Below are 19,834 nucleotides of genomic sequence, written 5' to 3'. Positions count from 1 at the left end.
ACTCGGCTGCTCATTAGGACCTTGGAGAAACTTTTAAAAAAAATCTGGTTTCCTGGGCTGCATCCTTAGAGATTCCTGAGATTCCCCAGATTCCCTTGGGCTAATTGGGTGCCACCCCCCCCCCCAACCTGCATCTTCTAGGTCTCCCTTCTCCCATGCTAACCCAGGTGCTTTTGATATGCAGACAGGTTTAGGACATGACCTAGAGGTGGGCTGCAAAAGTGAGGACCTTTCCTGACACCCCCAAGTCCTGTTCTCAGCCTAAGGGGCAAAGTGGGCAGGCCTCGAGGACATAGCTCTGAGGCTGGGTCTAGAAGCTTCTCTCTGATGGGAAGAGGGGACTCTGTGTGTGTGCAGCCCACCTTTGGAGAAGGAGAACTCTAAATAGTTGGCTGTAGTTAAACTAAATTTCACCAGCTTCCTCGCGAAGCATCTGACTTCTGCACAGAAGATGAGAGACCCATGGGTGACAGCAGCTCAGGAGGCTGGATGTTCCTGATCATCCTTCTGGTTAGGGGGACAGAAACAAGGCAGGGTTTCAAAGAGGCATTTCCGATATTTGGTCCCTTTTCCAAACATGAATCTTTGGAATCTCCAGCCCATTTGCCGCTCATTCACACAAGTGAGCATTTCTTCAGACAAATGGGGTGCCAGCTGAGCCTCACCCAGAGAGCAGAACAGTTCAGAGAGAGGCATCTGGGGATTCATTTAAAATAAAATCCTATCCTCCTGCTCCCACTACTACCTCAGAGGTTGGCATGTATATCCAACCTCACACCCCTCTTGCATTTAAAGTAATAGAAAAAGGGCCCCCTATTTTGTGGCGAAACTTTAACCTTCCCTTTAGAAATCAGTCCAGAAGGTCAGAGCTGCACGCCTGTACATTTCCTGGGCGCAGCTGGGAACTGATGAAAGCTGCCAGCCCTGGCTTGTCAGCTTTGTCAGAGACAACTCTATAAATTCTTTGTTACTCACTTTGCTGTGTATTATAAATATATTTATCTTCCTCTGTCAGGCGTCTGCAGGACAGGTGCTTGGGGGGCTGAGAGTCCTGCTTAAGTGCTTCTAACAAAGTCTTCTCTTAGTGACATTCATTCGGATGATGGGGGGAGAGATGGCAGGAGATAACGGACCAGGGCTGCCATATGGGGAAGGGGGTGCTGGTGGTGGGGCTAGAGATAGTAGCAGGCACAAAGCCTGGGTGTAGAAGGTACCCCTTTCCCCACTCAGAGTTGATCTCCTGTAGCCAGATTGGCGTGATGCAGTGGTGTGATCTTCTAGCCTCTGTAACACACATGTGGGCGTGTGAGGTGACATCAACGGGGCAGGACACTTATGCTACTTCACTCACTTTGACTAGTGAGGGCAGAAGTGTTTGTTTGGTTTTTGTTTTCTCATTCAAGGATGAATACGATTCTTCGAATAGTGATCAGGAAAGTGGCTAGCGGAGAGGATGGCTCCCTTGGGGATTGAGGAGAGAGGGTGGTGGCATTTGACTGTGGAGATGTCGTTATTTATATAGCGATTCCTCATCCCTGTGTGATGTGTGAATGCCACGTGTGTTCTGAGGCGGAAGCTGTTAGCTCATCTTCTATCCCACGTACTCCCCTCTAAGATCTGTGAGCGGCACGTTGGACTTATTTCTACAGACAGGGTGTCATAAGGGTTGGAAAGGCAAAATGACTTCCCTATAGTCACAGGGTGCGGGAAGAGTGGGGGTCTGGCTCAGGGTCTGGGCTTCCCCTGGAAACATGGCATGGGAGGAAGGGAAGGAGCCTTGAGGAGCAGGAGCTCATGCTAGAAGCCTCTAACTCATGGCTCCCGAGGCCTCGTGGGAAGGGATAGGGCTGAGGCGTGGGGGTTCTGCCCTGGCTCGGTGACCTCAGGCAGGTCCTTTCCTCTTGCTGAACTCTCTTCTGTGGACAACAGGGAATTGAACTGTGATGGTGAGGTTCTCTCAGCTCGGATACCACTCATGTCTGGGATGCCCTGACTTAGACACGGGTGGGCTCAGGCTGAGGCCCTGGAGGCTAGGATGACCCACTCTGAGCTCCTTGGACCAGGGAAGACTTGAATTTCCTGTTTTGCTTGATAGCAGGGGTTAATGAAGGCAGAAAGAACAAGAAGGGGACAGGGATAAGGGTGCACAGTCACAGAAGCCCAATTACTCCCAAACATAGGGGCCAGAAGGAGCCTTGACACAGGAAATGATATTCTCCCCCTTGGGGACCAGGCTCTGTCCTGGCCTGACACAGGGAGAGGTGGCAGAGCACAGGGGCACAGCCTGGCCACCAACCATGTCTCTGCAAGGAACCTGGGGCATGCAAAGGGAGGCTCCCTGAAGGGGGCAAGAGGAACCAATGATTCACAAGTTGCTAAAGAGAGGTTGCTGGCCCCTCTGAGTCTACAGTTTGAAGCCCTGTACCGAGGTTATGCTGGTGAGAAAAAGACTGATGTTTGTCATGAAGATTCCATGGAGTACCATGTGTGGGAAGGTTCTAGGAGCAGCCAGAACATTCCATGGAGTACTGTGGAACGAGTGTGTAGAGGTTTCTAGAAGCAGCCAGAACATTCCACGGAGTACCATGGAACCAGTGTGTGGGAGGTATCAAGGAGCAGCCAGAGCATTCCATGGAGTACCATGGAACCACTTTGTGGGAAGGTTCTAGGAGTAGCCAGAGCATTCCATGGAGTACTGTGGAACCAGCTTGTAGGAAGGTGCTGGGAGCAGCAGCCAGAACTGCCAAGGGCATGGGAGATTCTGGCAGTGGAGGCACTGAGCCTCCTCACAGGGCCACTGTGAGAAGATCCACATGTTGAGCTTCCTTCTAACCAGGAGACTCTGGAAGTCCAGGCCACATTTGCTGAGGGGACCAGATATGACCCAAATGCAGACATAGGTAGGCATTAAGACCTCTTGATGCATCAACACCTCCTTCCCTGACTACTGCCCCAGTGGCTTCCTTCCAGGTGGGAAAAAAGTGAGTCCTTGCTCAGTTGGTGGGGGCCATTCTGGGGCCCCATGACCCTTTCCCACCCCTTGCTTGGAAGAACACAATCACCATGAAAGCAAGTCATAGAGTCAAGGGCAAGAATGGAAAGGGAGGCCATGAAGAGGCTATTGCTCTGAGAGATGATGAAAAGAATCAAGGGTGATCTCTGTGTAAGAGAGGCAGGCTTTTTGGGGAAGGTCAGGTTTGGGCATGTTAACTTTGGATGTCTATTAGACATCCATGTAGGGAGATTGAGTAGGAAGGTGGAAACCTGTCTAGAGTTCACAGGCACAGCCCAGGCTAAAATGATAAATTTAGGAGTGATCTGCATATAATAGATATTCCTTAAGGCCATGAGACCAGAGGAAATCAGTAAGGGTATGAATATCTGACTCCTGGCCCCTTAGCCTGTGTTTGTATCACATCCTAAATTCGGGGTGTACTTTTTTCCAGGCTCACAAAGCCCTTGTCTTAAGGTTTGACCATCCTCTTTCCTGCCCACTCTCCCTGCGCTCGCCCCAAGGCAGATATGGGCACATTCTTCAGCCCAGGGACTCTCTCTCTCTCTATGGTCCTGTGTTTGAGCCCTGACCCAGGAGGCTGGGCGTCCCTGCGTATATTTGACCCCCCTAGTTACTGCACAGCACAGTGACCTGCAAGTCTGTTTCTACTGACAGAGCCAGCACAGTGAGCACCCATATAGGCCCTGTCCTTAAGTCCCAGAGTGACCTTGAGCAGCCTCAGTTTACACATCTGCCAACCCAAGGGTTGGACAAGATCATCTCAATGACCCCTTCAGATCTGACATCCTGAGTCTGTGATCCTAATTTGGCCTTTGGTTTCCCCTGAAGGGGATCTTGCTGGCTGTCAGTGAATTGATGCTTCCCTGGGGAAAGAGGGAGTTTCTGCTGGAGTAACCAGGGAAGGAAAGTGTGTGTGTGTGTGTGTGTGTGTAATGGTTGTTAAAATATTGAACTCCTTCCATACTGATTGGTAAACTGCTGAGCTCCTGCCCCAGACCACCTGAGGGCAGACTGTCTGCCACCCCAGGCTCTCCTGGGGGATCTACCCTCCCTGAAACTGCACCAAGATCCATCACCTTTAAAGGAGTACCTTCTGGGGTGCCTGGGTGGCTCAGTCGGTTAAGCGTCTGCTTCGGCTCAGGTCAGATCTCACGGTTTGCGAGTTCGAGCCCCGCGTCGGGCTCTGTGCTGACAGCTAGCTCAGAGCCTGGAGCCTGTTTCAGATTCTATATCTCCCTCTTTCTCTGACCCTCCCCTGCTTGCACTGTCTCTCAAAAATAAATAAAAAGCATTAAAAAAAAAAAAATAAAGGAGTACCTCCTGTCCCAACAGTCCCACGGCCCCACCAGTTGTTACAGATTTTGACTGTCACCCCAGTGTGTGTGTGTCTTTCTATGGTAGGTCCCCAACAGACAGGCAGCATTTTAGAGGTGCCTCTGTCTCTCACTAACAGCGCTTTGCTTCTTGTTCTAGGAAATTAAATATGATCCCAATAAATACAAATGAATAACCACATCTTTATGACTGGGTCCAGAAACAGTGTAATGCTGGAATCCCTGTGAAAAACCTGGATTATTTATAACCCAGATGTTGACAGATGCTGGATCAGGCATGTGAGCTTGTGGGCTTCTCCTTTCCTCTCTTCCCTGAAGACCCTGCGGTGCTGGTTAATCCTGCAGCCCCTTGGCTCTTGGGGGCAAGTGCTGTCTGCCACGATTCAATTCAATTCAATTCGGGAAGAGACAGCTGCTAGTGGGGCTGGCTTCACGGGGAGAGAAGGAGGGTGCACCAGCACCAGCACCAGCACCAGCCAGCCAGGGAGGGGGAGCAGGGAGCAGCAACAGTTCAGGTGTTAAACTACTGAGGTGGAAAATTGCTCTGACAGTTATGATGTTGTTGTTTCGGGCAGCAAGGGTTACACTATCATTTACTTGAGCCACGCCTGCTGGCGCTGCAGGGCTTCCTGTCTCATTCCCGGTGTCAGAGCAGGCTGAGGTTTTCACCTGTCTTCAGAGAAGCAGGCCACTGGGGAGCTGGTGGGCAGCCAGGCCCCAGGGGCGGCCATCCTTGGGGTTGGAAGGATTCCCACGCATTGCTCCTCTGACATCTGTCCCTGGGGCCTGGACAGGGCCACCCAGTAGTGGGGAGCAGGCATCTAGGGAGCATCTTTGTGGGCCAGGTGCTAAATGTGCATGAGCTCCTGTGACCTCGGCTGCCACCCTGCCAGGTGTGGGTGACTGAGGCTTAGAAGCCGCAGATTGCTCAGGGAGCACAGGAGGAAGACGGAAGTAGAGTTTGAGCCCAGGCTCCCGATTCCAAAGACCCAGACCCCTTCCTTCTCCATTCTGCAGGTGCTCTCCCCGGTTTCTGGGACAGCCTGGGCATTGGGTTCAATGGCCAAAAGGAGCAGGAAATGCTTCTTTGGATCACACTGTGAGCCAGAGCTGGTTTCTTTCACGAGCATTTCATCACGCCAAGGAGAACCTGCCTTACTCTGCCCATCAGCCCATCCACTAAAGAGCTTTTATCGATCACCTGTTCGGCTCCAAGTAAGATGTCAGTGGTCTGGGGAACGTGGAAGCCATGTAAACCTGGCCTTTTCCCCTGAAGAGTTGAGAGCCTGGGCAGAAAGCGACAGGGAACAAGTGTGGAAGGGCGATCTTGTGTGGTGGAAGTTCTCCATCAGAGGATCGAGGAGGGGGGCAGGCACATAGAGGATGCGACTGTGAGCAGGTGGGGGCTCCCACTGGGGGAAGGGGCTTCCTCTGAGGACTGCCCCCCCCCCCCCGCCATAGCCCGGTCCCCAGGGGCTCATGTCCTGGGCTCTGGGTCACAGCTGCCAATCATGAATGCTGGTCACCACTGCCATCTAGAGTGGGGGCAGGCAGTCTGTGTTGTGACCACTGGCTGCCCCCAGGGCCACATGCATCCACAAGGCCACAGTGGGAGGACAGTGGGGGTTACCCTCCTAATGACAGGATTGTGCCCCTATGGGCTGCATTCTCCTATCAAGAGAGAGGACATTTCCAGAAACCAGTGGAGGCTTCAAACATCCCTGGAGACAGCAATGGTCCAGAAAAAAGCACTGTCAGGCCCCTACTGGGCTGAGGAGCGAGGGTTTGGGGAGGACGAGCCTTGCCTTGTCCTCAGAGAGTCCCAGGGCCCCTCACACGTCAGGGGTCAGCCCAGGCTCCTGGATAACCAAGTGCAGAATAATTTCTATTTTCTCTTCCTTGGAACATGGTGCCGGGAGGTGATTTGCACAGCAGAGAAAAATCCAGAATTAGGTGGAGGTTGGGAAGCAAAGGAGAGGGATGTCTGTGCTCCAGTCCTAGCTCTTGTCCCTGTTTTTTGTGTCTTTATTTTGCCTCTGAAAAATAGGAATCCTCTTTCTAGCCCTCTCTACCCCATGAGAGCACTAAAGATGCATCAAAGGGAAGGGTGTGACTTGAAACCGAAGTGGGTTTTTATTGAACAGTTGGGGACTCTGAGACACAGGAGTGCGCTTACTAGTCACTACCTCACCGTCCCTGGCAATCGGCCCATGGTCCCTGGGGAGCTGGAGGAGCTGGCAGGTAAGGTGTGCCGTAGAGCTGGGCCTCCGGGAGCAAAGATCCAGGCAAGGCAGGAGGCTGCCAAGGCTTGGCCTTGGAACCTGGAACCGGCAGGTGGAAGGGTGAGGGAGTTCCTACAGCATCTGCCTGCACTATCCCCACCTCAACCCTGCGTAGGTCATTGTGACACTCAGTGCCTGTGATTGCTTTCGGGCTGAGAGCCAGGCACTGAAGCAATGGAGTTGGGAGGGGGCCCTACCACTTGTCCTACCCTCCCAGAGCCTGCTCCCCTTCCTGCTGTGAATGGAGCTCAGAGCTCTGGCCCTGGCTCCCAGGGAGAAGGGGGAAAGGGGCTGGGGCTTCCTGAGCTGGGCTGACTCTCCCTGGCTGCTAGGAGCTCTTCTCTGCTGGAAACCAGGGGTCCACCAGGCCTAGTGCCCCGTTCTGTCTGGGAGAGGCATTTGGTCTGGGAAATAAGGAACGCCTGGGGTAGAGGGGGTGGGAAACTGAGGACTCCTCAGAAGACTAGGAAGTCGAGTTTTCTCCCATCATTTCAGAGTCCAGGGATATCAGCTTGGAAGGAAGTGATGATCTGGAGTTATGAGCTTTCTTGACAGATTAAGAAACCCAGACCCAGAGAGAGGAGTGATCCGTCGATGACTGGTGACAGAACAGGATCTGAAGCCAGTGTCCTGATTTCTGGTCCAGGGCTGTCTGCCCCGGCATCATCCCTGCCTTCCCTCTGGTAGAGCTCTGTCTGGATTATGAGACCTTGGTTCTCCCAGGGGACCCAGCTGCAGGGCAGAGAAGACAGTGATAGCAGAGAGGTGCTGGCTCCTCCCTTCTGTCCTCCCTTCTGGACATGGTAGGAGTCTGAGGGGCAGGGGACCTTTCTTTGGGGACTTCAGCAGACAGCATTCTGTTTCTCAGCGTGCGCACTCTGTTTTGCAAGGTGTCTCAGCTGATTAGGACATTTTATTCCCACACAGGGAGTTCCAACTAAGTCAAAGGTGTGAGGCTGGATACACTGGAAATATTCCCAACGCGTTTCAAGGCAAAAAGAGTACCTCTCCAAACCCCAAGACATTCCTCCCTTGTCCCTTGAATCTTTCCTAACTTACACCCAAATTAAGCAGGGTGATGGTAGTGGAAAGCAGATGGGACTGGTCATCTGACACCTGAGTTTTCATCCCAACTTTGTCACTGATAAGGGACTCTCTTTGTTTGAGCCTTGGTTGCCCCATTTGAAAAAAGAGTGATTAGATTATGATTCAAAGTGTTTTTGCCCTTATACCCTAAAACTTTTAACAGATTTCCTGGTGAACTTCATCGTTCAACTGACCCATTCTTTCATTCAGCTAACAAGCCCTTATAGGATGCCTACCATGTGTAAGTCACTCTCTTCATAAGGAAGAGGTCTGCCTACCCAGGGACAAGGAAAGTGGCCTTCTTGAGGTTTCCCCCAAACTGGGGGAAAAAGCCCCCCTCACAGGCTCTGCCACTCCTCAAAGAATATTAATTATTCTCCAAGGAAGTCTTCATTCTGAGTCATTCCCTTTCTCCGGTAATTAACATTACATGTCAGTAACAGAGAACATTGTATGATCAAAGACGGTATAATTCGTAGCAAGATTCTGAGGAATAGCACAATATTTGTTAATTATGTTATTGATTCTTATGGTCTGGAATGCCCTAATTATTCCCGATCCCAACTGGATCCCACCATGCCCGCTAGGCTGGCTTTGAACTGATGTCCTCCCCTGGGTGGCCCGGCCCCCTGCTCTGGGGCTGGTGGGACCACAGCTTTCAAAGGGATCAGAGGAGCTCTGTGTCCCCAGAGCCACATGAAACGGGGAGCTGGCTGGGACGTGGGGGCTGCTGCTCCCACGCTCCCTCCGCGGCTCTGAGTCAACCAGTGAAATGTAACATCTCGATTTAATTAGCCAGATGCTGTTAATTGACTTCTTGGGGGCTCCAGCCGGCACTGCTTCAAGGGAACAGCGGGACAGGCATTATTGTGGGCCCAAGGCCACTGGCAGCTTTTGAAGAACATGCAGAGCCCTGGGTGAATCTCTGGAGGCCTGGTGGGGATGGGGCAGCCCCGGGGGGTGGGGCTTTTGTGGGTGTGTCTTGGATGAAACTCTCCACCTGCTCTAAAGCCGTGGAGTAGGATGGTGGATTTCTATCAGTGGCAGCAATACAAAATGATGCTTGTTTTTTAAATCAGCCCTGTTTCTGAGGGGGCCAAACTCCCTCTCTCTCGTTGAATCCTGCAATTAACCTTTGTAATTGTGTGACAGTTGGCTTCCCACTCAGTGTCTTGTCAGAACCGCAGCGGGCTGCACTCCAGTGGTGCTGACGGGAGGTGTGGTCTGTCCCTATTAGGGAGGCGCCTGGGGGCGGGGTCAGGGGTGGGAAGTTAGACTTGGCCTGCGGAGGCCCAGGGACACCAACCACCACCCATAACGGTGCAAAACAGCTCCTCCCGCAGGCTGCATTGACTCATTCGGGCCTCACAGCCACCTGTTGAAGTAGGTCTTGTTAACATCCCCACTTTACAGCTGGGGAAACCGAGGATTAGAGACATCAAGCGATTGTCAAGACTCAGGAACCCAGCCTGTCTAGATCATACCATGGAGAGTTTTTCCAAAGTGGTTTTGGAGTATTTCCGAGCTCCGGTGTGCCTGTACCTCTGGTTGTGGTTATTTGGAAAGGGAGATGAGGGGTGGAAAAAGTTCTGTGAGTGAGGGGTGTAGAGAGGGCCAAGAAAACTACTGCCAAAGGGCACTTGACTTTGTCCTGTCCTGGGCATCTACCTTTCCTCCTCTTGCCTGGTCTTTTCCACATTTCCTTACAGCTGTGGAGGCTGAGGCCCTGGGTGGTGAGGTGACTTGACCAAGGGCTTCCCACTACTCATGGAGGAACCATGTCCAAGAACCGGCCATTATTTATGGAGTGGAGTGATGGGAGAGAGGGTTCCTGCCTCAAGCAGCCTCTGCTCTAACAAGGGGATGTCAGATCACAGGATCTCCTTCCCACGGGTGATCAGGGACCTGCCACTAGATCTGGCACCAGACTTGCCCACTCCCCTTCTGTCCTCTGACCCCTCCCTCAGTAGCAGCTGGACCAGCACAGAGTTCGAGGGACTACCAGGCTGCTGGGGGGAGGCTGTAGGGGACACAGTGGCTACAGGCTGCCAGCCTCTGGAATGGGCATGGAGTCAGCTCTTGCAGTCTGGAGGTTTGACCACAGAGAGACATTGCGCCCCAGGCCCACTATCTCAGCCCCATCCCCAGCCATTCTGAGCCCTTGTTGCCGTGTCTCAGCAGCGGGGAAATGGCTTACTTTTCTTTGGATATTCTGGAGCTACTGCCAAGAGAGCCTGAGAAGGGGCACTGGTCAGAGGAAGGGGCAGATAAGCTAAGACCTGAAGATCTCCACATAAATAATTTCATGTAAATGCGAATATATTTGTTTTCTTTTTAGCTTGTTCTTATCTTTTTTCTCTTTAACTTGCTTCCCTCCTTCCTTTCACCCTGCATCATGCTCTCACCCTTTGCCCATGCAGGAAATCCCTCCGCGTAACCCGTTCTGTATTCTTCCACGTCCCAGAGCAATAACCAGGCACAGCAGGTCTGTGTGTGTGCATGTGCAGATTGTTTGATATAGAAAACAGGATGAGGGGCACCTGGGTGGCTCAGTCGGTTAAGTGGCCGGCTTCAGCTCAGGTCATGATCTCACGGTTCGTGGGTTCAAGCCCTGCGTCGGGCTCTGTGCTGACTGCTAGCTTCAGAGTCTGTGTCTCCCTCTCTCCCTGCCCCTTCCCTGCTCATGCTCTCTCTCTGTCTCAAAAAATAAACATTAAAAAAATTATAAAAAGAAAGAAAGAAAACAGGGTGATGCCATCTAGCCTGACTTTCTCCCTTCCCTCTACCTCCTGGCAATTCGTCCAGCTCAACCAGTGTTGCCCTCATTCATTCCTTTTCCTTTTAAAGGCTGCTGAATATTCATGGTGTGAATATCCACCTACCATTAAAAAATGTTATTTCCCTATGAATGAGCATTCACTTTTCTTCTACCTTTTTTTTTTTAATCAGAAAAGGATTCTTTGAAAATACAACAGCTGGCCAAATAGATCACTCACTTAAAACCTTCCAGTGGTTGCCTATTTATCTTGGGGTGAAATGTTCTGGGACTGGCCCTTCTCAAACTCTGCTCCTACCAGAATGAACCAGTTTTACTTCCTCAAATGAACTTCCTTTTTTCTCCCTCTGTTTGGAGCACTCCTGCCTGACCTGGCTGACTCCTTGGCCTCCTTTAGGTGTCCGCATATATGCCCCTTCTTCTGGCTGGTGCCCCTCTTCAGATACCTTGACAATGGCCTTGGAGTCTGGGTCTTTGGAGTCTCATAGGTATTGGAACTTCATGGTTACAAGTTGTTCTCTCTCCCATTAGCTTTTAACTTGACATGTTATGTATCCAGGTCCTTGCCTAATGTCTGGCACCTTCTAGGTGCTTCTGTGTTGCACGAGTGATTGATGAAGCTTCAGTCCTTGGGAGGAGGCTGGCATGAACCCTGGGCTGGGCCATCCTGTAAGGTACCAGTTGGAGAGGGGCAGTAAGTCAGAATTTTGGAGCAGGGACCAGTGAAGAAGTCAGATTCTTAAGGCCTAGGTCAAGGAGGCAGGGATTTGGGGAGGACAAAGTTAGGCTGCAACTTTGGACCAGATGAGATGACTGAGGTTCCCCTTTGGGTCTCATTGGCAGTGGAAGAGGCTTAGGGGACAATCCTGGGACCTTGTAGCTCTGACCCAGCCACTGTCCATCCCCAATCCCAGGTCAGAAGGAGTTTACATGCTATCCCTGCCGTGGAAAAATGGCTTCAGGAGCAGGACTTTGCTGTGAGTTCTCAGACGGAAGCATTATGGGAACCCATTGGAAGTAGAGAAAGCAAAGGCAGAGGAAGTGGGCAAAGAGGGGGCAAGAGGGTGAGAGGAAGACATGACATTCCTTGAGAAGGTGCTGATCTTTGTAAACAAAACAGGAGCAGGGCAGAGAACTCAGTCTGGTTGCACTGCTCCCACAGCCTTCCAGCTATTCAAAGTGTGGACCTCGTGGACTGGGATCAGCCCACAAACTGCTGGGTCTCCAGGCAGAGGAGTACAGAAATTAAGAGAAAGCAGCCTGAGGGCAATTTGACGTTGATACAGTCAGTGGATTCCTCTCAGTGGACGGGGTGAGACCAGGGTGGCAGGTGGCAGTGGAGAGTCACATTTGGCATGCCCTGCATGCACTGTACAGCCACTTACCAGCCATTGGAAATTAATTATTGGAAATTAAAAACAAATTGTTCTAGACTCTGAGGAACTCCCATCCAAATAGTGACCACTGGCTTGTCACTTTCTCTCCTGAGGGCAGAGCAAGAGGACATGCATTTCTCAACAGCCAGAAGGAGGAATTTCAGTGAGACATCTGTAGGAATTAAAAGCTATAATTTGCTGTCGCTCTTGTCTGTAAGAAATGCAGACTTGGGGCGCCTGGGTGGCTCAGTCGGTTAAGCCTCCGGCTTCGGCTCAGGTCAGATCTCACGGTCGTGGGTTCGAGCCCCGCATCGGGCTCTGTGCTGACAGCTAGCTCAGAGCCTGGAGCCTGCTTCCGGTTCTGTGTCTCCTTCTGTCTCTGCCCCTCCCCCTCTCATGCTCTGTCTCTCTCAGTATCAAAAAAAAAGAAATGCAGACTTTTCCTCAGAGGTCTTGAGAGAGACTGTCTCTTGCTGCCTGGGGAGGGGACAGTTCTAGAACAACCTTCCTGTTGGAGACCAATAATGATAATTCCCCGAACTTGTGTCATTTATTATACCTTTCAAAGCACGTTCACTAGCATGATCTTTTGGATCTTTACAGCCTCTCTACAGATAGATCAATGGAGGAATCATCATCCTCAATTTGTGGACTAGATAGTTCAGATCAGAGAGGTCAAGTCAGTTTCCCGAAGTTACTCAGTAAATTAGAAACAAAAAAGGAAAGAGACAACCCTGAGGTTTTTTTGTGTGTTGTCGTTTCTTATTTTTTTAAATCAGTGGCAGTTCGAGGGGTATGGGGGAACTGAAGGAGACAGCAGTGTAAACAGTAGCTACTCTTTACAGGATCGCCAAAGTGACAGCAGCTATATTTGTTGAGTTTTTACAGTGTATCCGATACTGTGTATCATTACCTCATTTAATTTTCACAATGGATACAATTACCCTCTCCATTTGCAGATGAGGAAACAGAGCCTCAGTGAGATTAAGTCACTTGTCCAAAGTCACTCAGCTAGTAATTAACAGAGCTGGTTCATGATTCAGACCAGCTGACTCCAGAGTGTGCTTTTAACCCAACTGCACCGTAAGCCAGTCAATACCCACGCCACATGTGATCCTTCCAGGGACCCAGTGCAGGATGCATGCTCTTACTAATCTCATAGATAGAAATTGAGGCTTGATCTCATTAGGGACTTCTCCCAGAGCCACACACCTGGTGGAATTTGACCACTCTCCCCGCCCCCGTCCCCAGGCTGGAGTTTAAGATGGCCCTGGCTGATTCCCGAGCTTCCCTCTTAGGGCACGTTCCACAGCCTCTCAGCCCCGAGTTTCCCCAGCCAGGGCCCACAGGCGGACAGGCTGTGCGGATGGGTCAGCCCATGCTTTGGCCCTGGTTTGCACCTTCCCTTTATTTTCCTGTAGAGACGACTGGAAAGTCAAACGCATTCAGCACCTGGCAACTGCTAATTATTAACGCCCGAGCCGCTGGCAGCTCCCCGTTATGTCACGTCACACAGAAGATTTATGGCCACTTTGAAAGTGGCTTTGAAATGAGACAAAACTCAATATTGAATTTTTTCATCTCCCTCTCCCTTTGGGTTTTCGGGGCATATGATATCAGCTTCCTCCCATTAGCATATTTCTAACGAGTGCTTATTAAGGTGAATTTCATTCCAGGCTCTCAGAGTTTTCATTAGAGAAGGGAGTGGGGGGAAGGGCAAGACACAGGCAGATGCGGGGACTTGAGGGCGCAGGGACTGGACTTGGCTCCAGCCTTCTCCACATGAGCATCGCTCTCCCATCCGTGCAGGAAGATTCCAGCTGATTTTCACTGTGGGATCGGGAAAAGGGACTTGGGGGGTTATGCAATGGGGCTCACCATACAGGAGGGCCTGGGTTGGCTTAGCCCCTGCCCAGTGACAGGCTGGCCATCTTTCTTCTTTGAGCCTGTACAGTGGGGACTGTAGCATCTACCTTGTGGTCACATGGGGAGAGATGGTGTCCACTTTGTTCTTTGCTCTAGCTTTAGTGCTGGCATATCAGAGGGGCTCAGTAAACTGCTGGAGTGGAAAGAGGGGTGGAGAGAAGAATGGCAGCATTGTCCCACAAATGGGATCGGCTTGTGGGGGTGCCAGAAAAGGTTTGCTCGTTGACCATCTGTGATGGGCTCACGTGAGGTTGATTGGTGCCCTGGGGCGGGTGGGTGAGCCGGGAGCTTCTCTGCCCTGTGTCTGTTGCCATATAGATGTGCTAAGGGAGCGGTTGGTGGGCATTCCTGTTACAGCAACTTTGCTCTTTCCTTTTACCTGCGCCTGCCTGGCTTCTTGAAAGTGCAGGCTACTTCACTAATGGCTTAGCAGACCCTTGCTTCTGCCTCCCAAGGACACTTTGATAGGGGGTGCCCTGTGAGTCCAGGCAGAAGCACAATGTCTGCCGGAAGGAGGTACCCAGGTTAGATGCCTGTGCCCTGAGGTGAGAAGGAGACAGAGAAAGGGCAAGGTCATACACTTGGTGGCCTTTTTTTTTTTTTTAGAGAGAAAGTGCAAGCTGGGGAGAGGGGCAGAGAGGGAGAAAGAGAGAGAGAGAGAGAGAGAGAGAGAGAGAGAGAGAGAGAAATTTCAAGCAGGCTCCATGCTTGAGCCCAAGGGCTCTATCTCACGACCCTGGGATCATGACCTGAGCCAAAATTAAGAGTTGGACAGTCAACCTACTGAGCCACCCGGTGACCTGGTAGGCTTTCATCATGATGAGGACCTCAGCCCCTGCCCTCAGGGGGTCCTAGTGGGCGATTCTAAACCCTGACAGCTCACTAGAATCATATGAAGAGCTTAAAAAAAAAAAAAAAAAAACTACTGATGTACAAGCTCCATCCACACAAATTTGGTTCTGATTGGCTTGGAGTGAGGTCCTAATGTTAAAATGTCTCTAGGTGATTCTAACGTGCCGCCAGGATGGGTACCACTGCTTAATGGGTGCCTGTTTTGGAAGAGGGGAGCTAGATATCCTAGCTGGAAGGAGTGAATCCCCCCACAGGCCCCCCATCTGCCCCTGCCCTGAGCTCTGTGATGGGGACACCCCGATTTCTGCCTTTGCAGTTTCTCAAGGACAGAGGAGGTGCCAGAGGAAAGGGCAAGGTTGCCACTGCTGGACAAATGTCAGCCTGCTGTCTCTGTGCCACCCAGTCTCTGCTGCTGAAACTTTGGGCCTCTCCTTACCACCCACAAACCTCATCTCAGGGTCCTCCTCTCTCAAGGCTCTCCTAGGAGCAAAGGAAGCAGTAGATGAGGACGTGCTTTGTAAAAACAAACAAACAAACAAACCCACAAGAAGGTGAGGATTTTTAAGAGCAGGTGACCCTACAGAAGCTGTCTCCTTAGTCCTGGGTTGGGAAGGCAGGTGGAAACAGTTTTTGAGATCCCAGAGAGCAGGGCAGAGAGGAAAGCTTTCCTGCAGCGCCCCGCCCCCCTCCGCCGCCGCCGCCGCCGCCGCCGCCGCCTCTCTAGTCAGTTGCTTCCCCTTCGCCCATCCTTGGAGGAGGTAAAGAAATACCCACAGGGTAAGCTGAAGGAGGTGGCAGGGAAAGACCCTGGCCAGCCACTGGCCTCCCTTTTCTCTGCATCTAATGACCAGGGTTTGAATGGGCTGGAATGTCAGACACTGAAATTAACTGATGGGCTGGTAGATTCAAGGTAACCATATTCCAACTTGCCTCCGGGGGAATCTCACCATCCTTCTGTCCCCAGGCTACCTGGGCCTTGCCCACCCCCCAAGGGGCTCTGCTCTAGGGCCTCCCTTCCCTTTCCTGTGCATGGTAGAGTAAGAGGGGCACCAGATTTGGGGGCTGAAGCCCTGTGTTTGAGGTCAGCTCTGCCATCAGCTGTGCAGCCTTGGGCAAGTCTCTTTTCTTCTGGCCTTGGTTCTCTCACGCAGAAGGAGACCTGTTCATTGAGTCATTAATTCAGTCATTGGCTAGTTATCAAACGTTTATTGATGCTGGCACTGGGCCAGTGGCCGAGAGCACAGAAGGGAACCCCTCTTTCCTGTCATCTCTTGCTGCAGAGAGTCACTGTGGAACCTTTTGGAGCAATAAGGGACCTTAGTGAGAGTCCAAGTCTGACTCTAAAACAACAGAACTGTCACTCCGCATCCTTTTATAAACAGGGAAACCAAGGTTCAGAGAAGCCGTTACTGGTCTTTCCATGGTCCCATAGCTGGTAGGCGATGCTAGAAAGCTCAAACTCAGGCCTTTAAGCCCAGGTGCTCTCCTCAGGAAGAGATCACCTGCTTGAGAAGTGATTCTAGCTCCTCCCAATCAGGAAATAGCCCAGAGGGGTACAGTGACTCCTTCAGGATTACACAGCAATTTTGCCAGATCTAGGGAGAGACCTGGTTCTGGGTTTCTTTGTCCCTGGCCTGTTTAATTGGGTGCTCGCCTCAGGCCGTCCTCAGAGCCCACCCTTGGCTGGAAGCTTGGCTCAGGCTGTCCTCTGGGCTCACCCTTGGCTGAGTGCTTGGCTCAGATAGTCCTCAGAGCCCACAGGAGCCTTGTCAGCAGATTCTGTCTTCTCACAGCGGTACTAGGCTGGCCGCAGTACTGGCTTCCTTGTGTTTCCCACATTCATACGCAGCGACATACACGCACTGCTCTACCATTTGGCTTTAGTGATTGCTCTACAGTGGGTGAAATTGGTTTGAAATAAATGTCTCCTCTGCTTTCTTCCCTCAGGGTGATTTTATCCTCATCTCCACTTTGTGGAGAGATCCAGTCTGGCCTGTGCCTGTTCTGTCTAGATAGGTCCTTTTTGATGCAAAGATGTTGCCGTGGCTACTGCTGAGCCTGATGTTTCTTGAGAGGCTTGCTGAGGTGGCTGCTGAATTCCATAGGGTGCTGCCCCTTCAAGGCTGCCCGCTGGTGGTGGTGAGGAGAGGGGGGAATGCATCCCCATGCTGGGGGCTCCTCAGGCAGAGCTGAGGGTTAAGAAGGACTCACAGTGTTCTCACTTTTCAAGGTTCTTAGAATATTTCCTGGGTGGGCACCAATCATTCCTGGAGCACAAAGCACTGCCCTGCCTTGTGAGGGCACTGCCCCTTCTGTAGTTGAATAAAATGCAAATTTCACATCCGCTGGGGGGTGTGCAGGGGGGTCTGGTGCTCCGTCGTGTATCCCATTCAGAGCTCTTGCCAGTTACAGAGGCCCCGCCTACCCAAACTTGCCCTTCTGGAAGAGTGAAACCATCCCCAACCTCTTCCTTGAGTTCTCAAAGCACAGCTGAGGCAAGATTGGCACATTTAAAGAAGGCAGTTATGCTAAGGGATGACACAAAGGAAACACACCCAGGGAATATCGGAAAGTAAAGTAACCTGGTACAGGGGGTCTGGCTTCCTCATCTGAGCCCTTGGTCGTGCTCAGTCAGGTTGCTAGAGTGGAGGCACGGAGCCTTCCCCCACCCCCATCTCCTCATGTCAGAGCCATAGGAACCTTAAAGACCATCTAGAACTTTCTCAGTCAGGTTCCAGAGAGAATTCAGCCCTAACACCCTATGATGTCCATGGTCTGTAAGGATCCTATGCATCTAGGATGGTACCTGTTATGTCCCATGCTTGGAAAAGTTGAGAAATAGTCACTAGAATCCTTTTCTGGGTTCGGTGATTCAGATGAAGAACTCTGGCTATTAATGACTTCCTCAAAGGAATAAGCATTTTAAGGAGGCAGGATGCTTGCCCAAAGTCACACAGGTAGCCCAGATCGTTTCTTATCTCACCATAGCTTAGTGCTGTCCCTTCCTCCACTCAAATTTAGTGAGCTTGGAGGAGGCTTTGATCCAGAGATGGCCTGTCCCTCTCCTAGCACCCCATATGTGGGGCGCATACACATATGTACACACATACACGTGTATACACACACACATGCACACACAAAGGCTCTGAGTCTGAAGAGCAAAGCCATACTTGTAAGCAGAGTGATGGATGAGCAAGTGGTCCTGAGTTCAGTTCTAGCTCACTCACTTCTGCACTGTGAGCCTCTGCAATTGGAGGCCACGGTACTTGCTTTGTGAAGCCTCTGTGAAGACTGGGATCAGCCAGGTACCTGGCACAGGGAGGGCTCTCCAGAAACTTTCATCCCTGTCTGCATCTGGTGTTTGGTTAGCAGCTCCCTGGTTCACTGTGTGATTCCATTACATCCAAATTCTCATCCGATATGGAATATTAACAGTGTTCTTTGTAAGTGTTCTCAAGGCACCGAATATGGTATTAGCATACACAGCTCACTTGGGCTCACGCTGTCAGGCCTAGGCCCACAGACCCAACTCCCACTCACCCCACTTGCTCTTCTCCTTTCCCTCTCTCTCAGCACAGCCAAATGTGCATCCTGTGTCAAAGGCCTGCCCTGCATTCCTCCTATCCCATTGAATCCCTCTACGTCCAATGGCCAAGTTAGAGATTTGTGGACACACCACAGAATAAGAAGCATGGTGTAGACTTGGCACAGACTTCCTGTTTTCTGCCTATTGGCGATTCAGCACACTGGATGGGAGCACCTTGCTGGCTGGAGAAGCCAGGGCCAGACGGGAAACCTGTCCCCGCTCCCATTTTGCCTTGAGGAATGGGCTGTTCAGTTTCTTTCTCAATGTCCTGTTGGGTGGAAAGTGAGATCGAGAAGGCCTTCATACTATTCCAGTGCCTGCCACCCAAATCCTTCTGCAATGTGCCCTGTTCCCTTCTGGCCTTGGGAAGTGGATTATATCGAGTGGGAACAAATCTCTTTGGATTGATTGGGATTTTGCGTGATTTCAGGATCATCATTCCTAAAGACATTGTCCTTGCTCAGGAGTAGGTGTGAAGGGAGGGAAAGGAAGCCAGTAAGTTACCAGCATAGAAACTAGCCCTGGAAACTGTTTTTCCCAGAGTGGGTGAGCCCTGCTCATTTGTGGGGCACAAACCACTGCTCTGGGGTGGAAATGGACTGATGAGAACCAAGCCTGACAGGCGCCCTTGGGCCCGACCAGCTGCCTGGTGGCATCTTGCTTAACTGAAGGTTCTGCCTAATTGGGGTTTGACCACATTTTCTCTTGGACACTGGTGCTCAGAACTGCCCATGCCCATCCGAGCCTAACCCAGAGACAGGGCTCAAATCCTTCCTTCCTCCCCACGACCTGTCACGCCTCTCTCACACCTCAGTGCCTCAGTCGGCATTGTTCCATGGGGCCCTCGGAAGGAACTGTTCTGACATGTTAAGCTTTTTAATTTAGCACACACGGCGCGTATATGCCCCTAGACAAAACAGAATTGATTTATAATTCTGTTAATGGAAGCACAGGCTTTCGGTGCTCTAGAAATAGATCGTTACCTCTGCCACCTTTTATAATTTTTTCCCTCCCATTTTTCCCCCCACACCACTGCGGTCTAAATATACGATGTTTTATTTCAGCCTTCCATCGTAAGCCGCTAAATGCCAGACATTTCTTTTTAGACCTTTAATTTATAGCATGTTTGTTCAGTTTTACTTCATTAATTAATGTTCTTCCCAGGCCCCCATGCCAGAGTCTTTGTGTAATGCTCCCTTACAGTAAGCAGGTGCTTTTATCCTTAATGAACAATTTCCTGGAAAATACTGAAATAAACAACGGCTAATCAGGCCAGGAACACAATGAATCTGGGAGCTGTGTGCCATTCTGCAGATTAAAGTTGGAACATGAGGGACAAGTTTTGTATCTGCCACATGGCTATTTGAGCAGCTCCTTCCCTGGGGAGGGAGTGTGGGGCGCTGAAGTTCTGGAAGGCGCATGAGGTTCTTGCTCCTCCAGGAAACCGGAGTTCAGAGGAACCCGTGCATTTTCTCACAAATGCATGCGGCTGTGGACAGGATTGTCAGACGCAGTGTAAGCCGGAAGCGCGGCCAAACTGGCCTCCGGTTCCAGACTTGGAATCATCTCTAGCTTAGGCTGTGGGTCAGCAGGGCCGGGG

At 51.2% G+C, this 19,834-nt stretch overlaps 1 protein-coding gene across 2 annotated transcripts in view; it reads left to right on the top strand.

Moving 5' to 3' along the window:
- Nucleotides 1–19,834, top strand: part of MEGF11 (multiple EGF like domains 11) — a 310,492-nt gene that overhangs the window by 54,241 nt on the left and 236,417 nt on the right. The window contains exon 1 of one of the 2 annotated variants that reach the window (XM_029952658.1): nt 2,741–2,900. The exons of the other annotated variant lie outside the window; for it this stretch is intronic. The gene's annotated coding sequence lies outside the window, so the exon portion shown is untranslated. Of the gene's footprint in view, nt 1–2,740; nt 2,901–19,834 lie in introns of those variants that run through there. 2 annotated transcript variants of the gene reach the window in all.

Source organism: Suricata suricatta, chromosome 9, assembly GCF_006229205.1.
Source record: "Suricata suricatta isolate VVHF042 chromosome 9, meerkat_22Aug2017_6uvM2_HiC, whole genome shotgun sequence".
In the NCBI taxonomy this organism is placed as follows: Eukaryota; Metazoa; Chordata; class Mammalia; order Carnivora; family Herpestidae; genus Suricata; species Suricata suricatta.
The sequence above is the reverse complement of the archived record's forward strand: the minus strand, read 5'-3'. Positions and strand labels throughout refer to the sequence as shown.